The sequence below is a fragment of the Apium graveolens genome, chromosome 8 (genome assembly GCF_009905375.1).
Source record: "Apium graveolens cultivar Ventura chromosome 8, ASM990537v1, whole genome shotgun sequence".
Taxonomy (NCBI): domain Eukaryota; kingdom Viridiplantae; phylum Streptophyta; class Magnoliopsida; order Apiales; family Apiaceae; genus Apium; species Apium graveolens.
In genome coordinates this window covers 161118836-161130906 of record NC_133654.1, presented here as the reverse complement: position 1 = coordinate 161130906, position 12071 = coordinate 161118836, and the positions used below count along the sequence as shown (strand labels likewise).

General features: G+C 36.2%; 1 non-coding gene across 1 annotated transcript; it reads left to right on the top strand.

Moving 5' to 3' along the window:
- Nucleotides 1-1865: 1865 nt before the first annotated feature.
- LOC141681642 (small nucleolar RNA R71) lies at nt 1866-1972 on the top strand. The gene has a single exon (XR_012559068.1). It is a non-coding gene; the product is annotated as a small nucleolar RNA R71 (small nucleolar RNA).
- The last annotated feature ends 10099 nt before the right edge of the window (nt 1973-12071 follow it).

Genomic DNA, 12071 nt, shown 5'->3' with positions numbered 1-12071 from the left:
AACACCATGTCAGCTTCTTCTTTCTCTAAACATCTTTGCAAGAGACTTGTGGATGAATTTTTGAACAGTACGTCGTCCATTATGGTAAATCATGACGCCTTCATCCTCGATACTCTTGCCTCATTTCTATTATCAGTTTATGCACCATGTTGCAACTATTCATTGTATACTTGAGTCCAACTACTCATGATTTATTTATTATCATTGTTGTGTGAGATGAGGGCCAACACCTCTGCTTTTTGATTTAATCTTTCATTGGAAGGCTTCATGATGTGAATAACATGATTGTTATTTAAATTCATGCCTTTAAACACAGCCCCAAGACTAGCTAGTGCATCAGCTTGCACATTATTTTTTCTAGGCACCTGTCTTGTCACTATATGTCCCAGAAATTTTCCAGAAGACACGAAAAAATCACACTTTGAAGGATTGAACTTCATGTTGTATGCTCTCAAGATGTTAAACACTTCTTACAAATCTCGAACACAATTCTCAGCATTTTCTGACTTGACCACCATGTCTTCTATGTAAACATCCATCATTTGTCCTATTTGGTCCTTGAAGATCTTGTTCACGAGTCTCTGGAAGGTTGCACTTGCATTCTGTAGCCTAAAGGGCATATCCAAATAACAATATATCCCCCTTCCAGTGATGAATGCAGTCTTCTCAGCGTCTGACGGCTCCTTTTGTATTTGATTGAATCCACTAGAGGAGCCTAGGAACGTGAGCAATTTGTGTTCAGTCATAGAGTCCACAATGATGTCGATGTGAGGAAGTGGATATGGATCCTTATGATAAGCTTTATTCAAGTTCATGTAGTCAATACAAACTCTCCACTTTCCATTCTTTTTCTGGATTATGACAACGTTGGCCAACCATTCAGGATAGTCTACCTCTTTGATCATTCCAACTTTCAGAAGCCGATCCACTTCGTCATTGATTATCTTGTTCCTGTATGCTACAAACTTCCTTCTTTTTGTTGGATGGAGTAACACTTAGGTCGACATTCAACTTGTATATGATCACGTCTGGATCAATACTTGTGATGTCATCATGGTCCCACACGAATGCGTCCAACCTAGTTGTCAAAAACTCTACCAAATTTGCTTCAATAGTTGGAGAAATGTCTTCTCCTATTAATATCTTCTTGTCTCCAGTCTTCAAGTCTATTTCAGCTAATTTCTCAGGTCCATTAACTGTTGCTACAAGCATCTCCTTTTTGTTGTATTGAATTGTTGGCTTCAAGCAGGTTTTATAACATTCTCTTGCTGTATTTTGATCCCCACGAATCTCATATGCTCCCCATGGCGTGTGGAATTTGATGAATTGATGATATGTTGAAGGAACAACCTTCAAGTCGTGAATCCATGGCGTTCCCATTATTATGTTAGACGTTGAGTCACCGTCAACTATGAAGACTTACTCTAAGATATTGACAGCTTGTGCATATGTTGGTAGAGAGATTTCACACATGGTACGCTTGGTTGTAAAGGACATTTGCTTATTCCATTGCTAATCTAGAGGGATTATACTGAAAAATATTTTAAGTGTGTCCAACTACACCACAAATCTCGCATTTGGCAATTGTAGATGAAGTTCTAGAATCCAATTGCTCAATTTTCTTAACCATTGCCTGCATAGTTGTATTCAACATGGTTCGAGCATCAACATCATACTTACCACCTTTCTTAAAGTGACTTATGTCACTATACGGATTGTTATCATTAGACTCCATATCGTCTAACAAAGCTTTTGCATCCTTAGTGTTCTTCTTCATAATGGATCCATCTAAAGCAGCATCTATAAAGATTCCGAACTCTAGTGTTAACCCATTGTGGAATGTTTGGATCAAGAACCAGTCAGGAATTCAATGGTGAGGGCATTGCCTCTGCAGCCTTTTGTATCTTTTCCATGCATTATGAAGTGACTCCTCCTCATCTTGTTAAAAGTTAGATATGTCACTCCTGAGTTCTGCAGTCTTCTTCTGACTGAAAAATTTGAGTATAAAGGCCTTTACTAAACCATCCCAAGTAGTGAACTTATTTGGTACTTCATCTTTCAATCAATCTTTTGCCTCATCACGGAGAGAGAATGGAAATAATCGCATCTTTATCGCATCATCACTAACATTGGTCAACTTCATCGTATCACACTTCTCCAGAAAACTCTCAAGATGATCAACAGGATTTTTAGTGTACAATCCTACGAAAGAATCATTGGAAATGAATTGGATGAATTGTGTCTTGATTTCAAAGTGGGTAACCGTGACTGTTGATCTGAGAATACAGTCCGGTACGTCCTTAGTATCCGGCATACCTTGCTCATTGAGAACCTTAGCTGGTACTACTTCACCCATAACTTCCTTGTCTTTATGTTTTCTTCGTGCACTTGCTTGTCTTCTTGTCGTAGCTTCAATTTCGGGATCAAAAGCAATCAAATTTTCAGTACCTGAACTTCAAGTTTGCATGAAATAAGAAAACTAGAAACAAATATCAAATAACAAGGGAATAATAGCCGAATCACACAACTAAAAAAACTTAACTAAACCAACTCAAAGATTTGCTAATCTAATACCGCTTTGTCCCCGGCAGCGGCGCCAAAAATTTAACACGGCTTTTGCGTACCTATTAAATAATAATATTTAACAAATCCTTCTAACATTGTAGTAAGGTAAGTCAGAGTCGATCCCACAGAGACAAATGTACCAATCACTAGTAATTCTTGACTCGATTTAACTAAGCAAGTAACACAATAAAAATTTAGAGACTGTTTAACTAAAATATACTAAAGCAAATACGTTGTTTTAATAAAATAACTAAAAATATCTAGAATTAAGAATCCCCACTAGTATGAATCAATGTAATTATGATTTTCCGCCCAAAATCAATCATATACTACTCAAGTGGAAAGACACATCCTGTAAAATACCAATAGCCTCTCTCGAGTATTAATGGCTTCTCGAAAATATAATCAAGTCTATTTTCATGGTATCATGCAATTTTAGAGACATTAAACACAACATCTTAACTTTCTAATAATTCGTTCTACCTATTTTCATGGAGAAGTTCATGTCCTTATTTCATAAATCACAACCAACTAAATCCAAATTTCGTTGATAAATAGATATTGGTTCAAACAATACACGTAATCACGTCTAACTTGTAATTTTTAATTAAGCACAACTCAATAAGCAAGAGCATGTAATATGACTAAATTGGGGGGATCGGAAAAAACATACATCAATCATAACCAGGGTTGAACTTAACCCTAGATTAAAAGTCTATTCGCTCATAACTAGATTAGCAAAACATATAATAAATAAAAGTAATCTCCTCCCCCCCTTATATGTCTCTCTATCTCTGTATATATATATATATCCCTATTTGTATATAATAAAGGTATACAAGTTTTTCCCAAATTGATTGCGTTTTCTAAGGAAATTTCGTAGTTGACTTTTCTTCAGTAATTATGGGCCACTCCAGTAGTAATTTGATACTTGGACCACTTAGAATGAAACATAATTCGTTATATTCGCGTAGGCTGTTGAATCGTCCAATTCTAAGATATGACCCAAACAGTGAATTACGCGCATGCAGTCCAACAAATCCGATATTTTTCTTCTAATAAATATCCAAATTAAGCTCTTATTCTCCAATCCATCCAAGTTTAGGATTTTCTTTCCTCCTACAATAAAACATTAAAATCTATTAAATAAAAATCCAATTCAATGTAAAATATAACAAATATGAGGAATAAAATAGTGTAATATATATATAAATATATACTCTATCAAGTATCATAAGTCACTTAAAATTTCCATAAGTCACTTTGAGTTATTTTCGCAATTGAACAATTTGATTATATTTGTTTTTGGCATTAATTGTTGGTTTGCTGCTTTTCCATCCCTGTTTCGCATTATAGCGGGAATCTCTTTCGTTGATTTGTAATTGACATTTGGTCATACTTTGTCATGTTCCAGGGTTATACCTTGTATTTTGATTAGTCTTGGAGCAATTCATACGAGTAGTAACATATTTTTCTTTTGAATCATGTATATCTTGACTAGGCAATTTGCAACTTTCTTTCATTATTATCATCTCAACTTCAAGTATTGGCTTGTAAGTTCTTTTCCAAGTGTTGTCATGAGAATGTATTCGATATTTAGGAATCACACTTTGTAAAATAATTAGTTAATTGTAGGATCTTACTTTCCTTCATCAAGTACTTGTGTGCCTATTTTTTTTATACGAAGTTTAACATCTATTACCACAAGACATGTTTTGTGTCTCACATTTTATTCTGTTGGTGCATTCGTAGAGAGTCCTTTCCCTCTTAAAACTCACCTAATACGTGTACTTGTGAGTAGTTTCTCATTTGTCATCATGACGTCTAAATTTTTAGTTAAGAATTTTGGTAAAATACAAACATTTATCTTGATTTTAACATCGTAATAGGGTGACCAGCCCTTGAAAATCTTTGTAGAATCAAAATTTAGTTTTCTAACTTTCATAAAAATTTCAAGTGAAAATAATTATTTTTCAATTTTATAAAAATATCGGAGCCGAGACCGCGCGATTAGAAACCCTAGAATCCATAAGCGGAGCCGACAACGAAAATGAAAATGAACTTAAGATACTTTGAAAAAGGAAGCGACCATAATGAGAATAAGGACTTAAAGAAATAATAAGTGTAATATAAGTTGAGAGGGTGCATAATAAGTAGCGCATGAGTGTGAGTCACCGTAAATTAGAACGGGACCTAACGAAACAAATTGTGTTTATGATTATAGATTTTCGAGCGGAACCTAGAGCATCCTCCACCTCAAGATACCCAGGCAAGTTTACGAACCCAACTCCATTTAATGTTGTGTTGTGAAAGGATTGTTTTATTATCATTGCATAAATATTATGCTTGCCATGATACGTAGTAATCGAATTTTCGCATAATGTAGCGATGTTGTACGATAAGTATATATCGTGAAATATTTAATTCCGCTATAAGCGTGACATATTATTATAAGACCGAGAGTCGGTCGGGATTTCAAAATAAAAACCCGAGAATCATTCCGGCGATATTATAGGATGATTAAAAGTCCATAGTAGTACGTTTTAAAGGGACTCAACGTCCACTTACAAAATATTAAACACCTCGAACTTTTATTAAAACGATTTTCAAAGATCGTATTCCCTCAACTATACTTTATCGTTCGGACAATAAATATTTATCTTCTATTCATTTATTATGGAGAAGTATTCTCCAGTGAATATTTATTTCAGACTCGATTAAATATTAAAGATCATTAAATTATATAAAAATAAATTAGTTGGGGAATATTAATTCAAATATTCTTTTAAAAGTAAACTCCTTCGAGGTTTAATTATTTATCGATTATTATTTAATTAATTATTATTTATTAAATGGTTTCTTTATGATTTAAAAATCATAGAACCTGATTTAAAATACTTTCTGATTTTCGGAAAAATCATTCGAATAATTTCAGATCGTCGAAGAATTGTATCTCGACTTATTTAAATATTTGAATATAGTTTCAAAAGAAATTTCCCCCTTATTTAATTATCTGTTGACAACGGTCAACTCACATCCTTAGTACTTCCTCCGAAAAATTTGGAAGTACGTATACATATACATATATACGCTAATAAATCAAGTTGTTTCTATCGACAAGCAAAACGCTTGGGGGAACTTAGATGTGGTTCGAGTTGTCGAGATATGATAGAATTCTTTTAAAGGACAAGGGAGGGGTTGACTCTGGTACTATGTGTGCTAGATGGACTACCAAAGGTACCGCATGAGAAGGTACTCTATGTGCTCAGGAACTTGTGAAGTATGTGTATACCCAAAATGGGACACGTAGCCCAAATGCGGCCAGGGTGATAACCGGGATACGAAGGTGTCGTCCTTCTACTAGTAGAAAAGGATACTATTATCGTATTACGACTGATCATCGTATGCAGTTGCTCCAACGAGTGTCCTATTCTTCCAATTAGAATTGTGATGCAATACCGTAACCCAAGCCTAGGTGCTGAGTTTACTATTAAAGTATTCGCAGGATAATAAAATCCACTAAAGAATTGTGTTCATAAGAAGGTGTGTATCACCAAGGAAAACTATTTTTGAATAAAACATAATTATCATATATGATGTTTTACGTGAGTTTATCATATAGTCATTTTCATACTGTGCATTATTATGTTGGGCATTATAGCTCACACTTATTTTCTTAAATTGACACAACACAACAGTGAATCAAGATGCCTACCATGAGACTCACAACCAGGAAACGGGTAGAAAATGGTCAGCTGTTTCGTAGGTTGTTTGGTGCGGTACCACAGGTAGTCCGAATAAGCTGGATTGGTTTTCAGTTGTTTTTAGTTCGACTTATTTATAAGTATGACTTATGTAAGGTAATAAATAAGAAATACATATTTGGCCGACGGGCTAGCCTTACTTAAAGGTTATTCACCGGTAAGACTTAATTACTTTTGGGTTGTAATAATTATCACTTTGTGGTTTGAGTTACTCTACTAATGAATGGTTCATTTCCAAGACAATAACCTGTAAGTGTGTGTGTGTGATAAGTGTGGGGTCGTAAAGTGTGAGTATTTATATATTGTGATGTGAGGTATGTGGTTTATAGTGATTGAGATAGCGTGGCCTCCGAGATCCCAGACCCCGGATTTTGGGGTGCCATAGAAATGGTATCAGAGCCTTAGGTTATGAAATCTTGGTAACGACATGATATACAATACGTAGATATAAGAATAATAAATAATCAATTAGAGCTCAAGTCGAGTTTGTCGTCGGGCTACACGGGTAGTCTTGACAGTTTTAACCCTCAAGGGAATTCCGACTCTAAGTTAGTAACACCTTGCCTATTATGTCAGGAACCCGTGGAGCCTATGAGGGAGGTTGACCCTGTTGATGATGCTATAGTCCCTGAGTGTGACCCTACTCCCGAGCCGGAGGACCCACCCATTGATGACTCAGATGATGACCCTACTGAGGATGCCCCGGAGGAGGAGACTAACCTTCCTGTCCCCATAGCTGACGACGTTGAGATGCCCCAGGGAGATGACTTAGGCTGGAGGGATGTAGAGATGTACCCTCTCCCGACTGTTCACTCTTCTACACCACACCCAGGGATGCAGAGTCATTTGCCCTATATTGATTATGATAAGGATGATATGGATGCACAAACCTACGTGGCTTATGACATATCCTCTAGTGACCCAGACTCACCTCTACCACCCCCGGAGACCATACATGTAGCTGTACACGACTGAATGGTGGCTCAGCTTAACGCTGAGATCACTGCGGCATCTGCCCGCATTGTGGAGTTACGCCAGGCACTGACAGCTGAGAGAGCCATCAGACTAAGATACCTAAGGGACTTCAGAGCTGCTTCCCCAACCATAGCCCGTAGAGAGATTGATGGGATCGAGCTCCGCATCCGGGTTTAGATGAGGATGCCGGCGGTTGGAGGATACATCCTGGTAGTTGATGCATAGCTGATGTTGGCAGGAGCGATGAGGAGGGTGCGTGACCTCATGCGCAGTGACAGTAACTGAGGACTAGTAACTATTTATGGACCTTGAAGAAGGCTGGGTGGCTTGTCACCAATTTTGATAGGATAGCTAGTAGTAGATAGCATTCCTAGCCCTTCAGGGTACATGACTTATGTATTTGCATTTCAGTATTCAGGACAAGTAATGATGTATTATAATCAAGTCATGTATGAACCCGGTTAGTTGTTTTGTTCCCCAGATATAAGTGGGAGACCATATGGTATATATATCTAGCAGCTATTTAGAAATGGATTTCCATATTATTGCACCTGATAAAAATATGCTAGATAATAAATGACATGCTTACATACGAATAAATTAATCCAATGGTAAAATAATTGCAACTATATTGACAACTTTTCATTATCTGAACAATGCCACCCCGTAGAAGAGGAACCAGGGCACAGCCCGCAGAATCTGTTAACCAACAACGGAATGAACCTGACCCTGTAGTGAATGAAGAATGTGAAGAGGACCTAGACTATAATGAATATGATGAGGAAGTATATGTAGAAGAAGAGGCTGAGGATACCCATCAGGGAGGGAACCCCATGAATGAGTTTATGGAACTTTTAAGAGTAAATCTGAACCAACAGCCCATTCCACCATAGCCGCATGCTGCCCAACAGACTGCAGCCATTACATTCAGGGCATTTAAATCCCTCAAACCTCCAGAGTTTCTAGGATCCGCCGACCCCGTGGAAGCACGGGCCTGGCTCAAAGAGATAGAAAAGTCCTTCGAGATACTAGGTGTGGAGGAACGATGTAACACCCCCAGATCCGGGGTTGGGGATCCGGGTCGTCACGAGTTCCATTTCCCTTAATAACACCCAATCTTAATAATTACTCAACTACTCTGTGACCCCACAATAAACACACACCACACGTTATAGTCTCAGAGATGAACATCCAAAAATAACCACAAGTCATTTTATTCCACAATTATCTGCCAATACACCTTAAAAGGTTTTCTGAATAAATTTACATTTCTTTGCCATTATTACAATTCATAAATATAAATAAATCTGGTCCATCAAAAGTTGAAAGCCTAGCCTATTGGTAGTTCCTACCTCAGCTACGGCGGCATCAATGCTTCTAGAAAACTGCGGAACGTCTCCTAATCGCTTGCGAATCGGGAGCTTGGTTCTGTTCATCTTTTCTATCTGTTGTTGTGTGATGAAAGAAGAAAGCAAGGGTGAGCAGCAAGCCCACCAAAATAATATGTATAATGATTAACAATATATGAGCCTACTCATAATACTCATGAAAGTCTTGGTCAAAAGAAATGAACCAAGTTTGATATCTTAATGCGATGAAGTCGCAAAATATTCAGTATATATACATATATACTTTTCAAAATATTGGAAGTCCTCTTCCATGCATAATATACACAAAGTCCCAGTGTATAACTGTGTATAAAAATATCGTTGCAAGGTGATCTCATATATCTAACCTTATCTCAACGTTTTTCTGAAAATCTTTGTCATTCATAAGACAATTATTAATTAGATATAAGTTTAAAAGATGAAGTTACAAGATACCCCAATATACTTATATCTTTCCCAAATACTACTTGAACTACCACCGTTCAAATTATAATTAGCTTCAAAAGTTCATCACATAGATGAGACTATAAGACAAGATTTGAATAGATTAAATCTTTAAAATATTATCAAAATAAAATGAAGTTACGAGATACTTCATTTGATGTAAACATCATTTTGAAAACTTGACCCTGCCAACACTCAACAATCGCCCAACCGTAGCCTTTCTATCGAAGTGCTCTGGGTAGTGTTGCAGAAATTATCCAATTGGATGATGAACTCATTACGGGAGTTTGCCGCGCCAGGAAGACCACTTACGATGATCAGTCGTAGTAGTACAACCCCACCATTTTCTACATGTAGAGGAGAACCTGTCGGATTTACTTGTCAACCGAACACTGAACTCCTAAGGAATGGACCGCCTTAGCGGAACTTCCAGGCCATTTGGGCCAATATAATAAGGCTGGGCCGGCGCTACTCGACCACTTACGCCACTCCTAGTTCAGATGAAATCCATGACTCTGAAACGTAAAGCTCGTTTCCCCCTTTCCCCAAGTAGAAACTTGTTGATACGGCTCCACCAAGAAGTCGTACCTAGTTGGAAAGGAAAACTCACCGATATTTCCCAGGCGATGCCTGTTAATGGATTAACTTGTTCCAAGAATTTTACTTCCCGAATATTGGGTAAGTAATCAAAAACTTCTTTTACCAAGACAGCAACCTTGTTGCGAATATAAAACACACCACCGAGCCGGATCCCCCAGGTTTTGAGCGAGTATTTAAATCCCCTTTTTAAAAGGAAGATCTTAAATATAAAAATGAGTTTTGGGATCCGCTCTGACTTTTAAAAATCATTTTTAAGACTCGAAAACACTTTAAAGAGTGTTTGGAGTAAAACTGATTTAATGAAGTAAATCAGTCCCCAGAATATTTAGAAAATGTCTGAATATTATTATTTAAATAATATTCCCATAAAAAAATAATCTTTATAAAAATAATTGAAGTAGAAGTATTAAAACTTATACTTGAAATGAATAGCAAATAATCAAAGATATACTTATACGAAAGTAATATCTTTATTTGAATAATCAAAAATAGTTTGATTATCGACACCTTATTCTTTAATAAAATAAAGAATATTTCTCAGCAAATAATCGGAGTCATAGATCCTCAAATGAATATTCAAATAATATTCAATAAATAAAATAAGCTGAGTCATAATACCTCGAATGAATATTATAAATAATATTCATTAAATAAAATAAAGGAGTCATACATCCTCAAATGAATATTCAAATAATATTCAATAAATAATGTAAAGGAGTCATACGCCTTCGAATAATATTTGAAATAATATTCAATAATAAAATAAAGTTAAAGTTATCGAATAAACCTTATTCGATTAATAGTTTTAAAAACTATATCCATATATATATATATATAAATAAATAAATATATATATATATATATATACTCGGGAACATCGACTCCCGGTTTAGAAATATGTTCACCTTTTATCCCCTATACTAAGGGTATACGCAACTACTTGCTTATTTCTAGCATAGGTATTATGCAACTATAAGCATTGAAATCAACAGATAGATAACCAGATTACGAAACAGACATGCATATATACCATATTAGCATGCTCCAATATATCGCAAAATTTGCTAATAACAATCATGCAATATCACAAGATAATGCATATACATATATTTACATCACAACAACAGTATAACGGGTAGAAAACTTGCCTGAGCGACTGGGGTTACGAATGGCTCGGGACGAGTCTGGTAACCTATAAACAACAAGTAAGTTGGAATTAAACCAAAATCACTTGTAAATCTATACTTTAACTAACTTAGACTCTAACGCTTGTTTTGCGCTCACCGATTTGCTTAAGTCATTCGGGTACCCTCGGCTCCGCCATTTTTAATAATTTAACCTTTACGAGTTTTAAAGCGATTCCTTCGCGAGTGACTTACCAACTGCCTAAAACACTTACCATAAATGTTTCATGCATTAATTAACCCTTTTTGGTCTTTAACCTATGTTTCAAAGTAAGGCGAGGGGAAAAGTTTCGTTCGCGAAACGCCGTTACTTGAAACGGTCGTTTCTCCTAAACCGTGCATCGGAATCGAACGAACTACATATCAAAACGAAGCTCGTAACATGAGCTATCTAAACATGGCAGTGGTCACAATCTAGCAGGGGGTTCTCGGGTCCTAATGCTATGCACAAAAACAGTCCAAAGAAAATTGGACGTTACGACGGCTATGTTTACGCGATTTCCCATTTTCAACCCATTCACAAACAACCCAAATCAACCTCAAATCCAACATACAACCATCCTCCATCCTTATCACATCATAACAATCCCAACAAATCCACATTAACCATTTATACTATTCTTTATCATGAATTTAAACTACACTTAAGTTCATAAATCAACAACCAAGATTTACAACTTCAAAAACAACCCAAAACCCAATAATCTCTACATACACAATCATCAAGCCTCTCATGAACTCTAATACTCATTTTATGCTCCTAACTTTCAATAACAAAGCTTGGTTAAGAGATTATACCTTCCTTGGAGAGTGGAAAGTTACTAGGGAGCCTCAAAGAACCTCGATCTATCCTTATCTAACCTTGATCTTGCAAATGAAATCAAGAACACAAAGTTAAAAGTTTGAAAACACTATTCACCCTAATCTTTGGTGAATTATAGAAAAAGATTGGCTTAGATTTAGAAGCTTAAACTTATAGGAAGTATGTAACTTAACTAGGAGAAGCTAGGATAATTACCTTGGAAAATAACAAGTGGAGGAGCTTGGACTTTCAAAAATTAAGAAAACCACCCGAGAGCTTCATGAAGAATGGAGGATTTTGTGTTTTGCCTTGATGAAAATGAAATGATTTGCTTGGTTGGTTGGTTGAT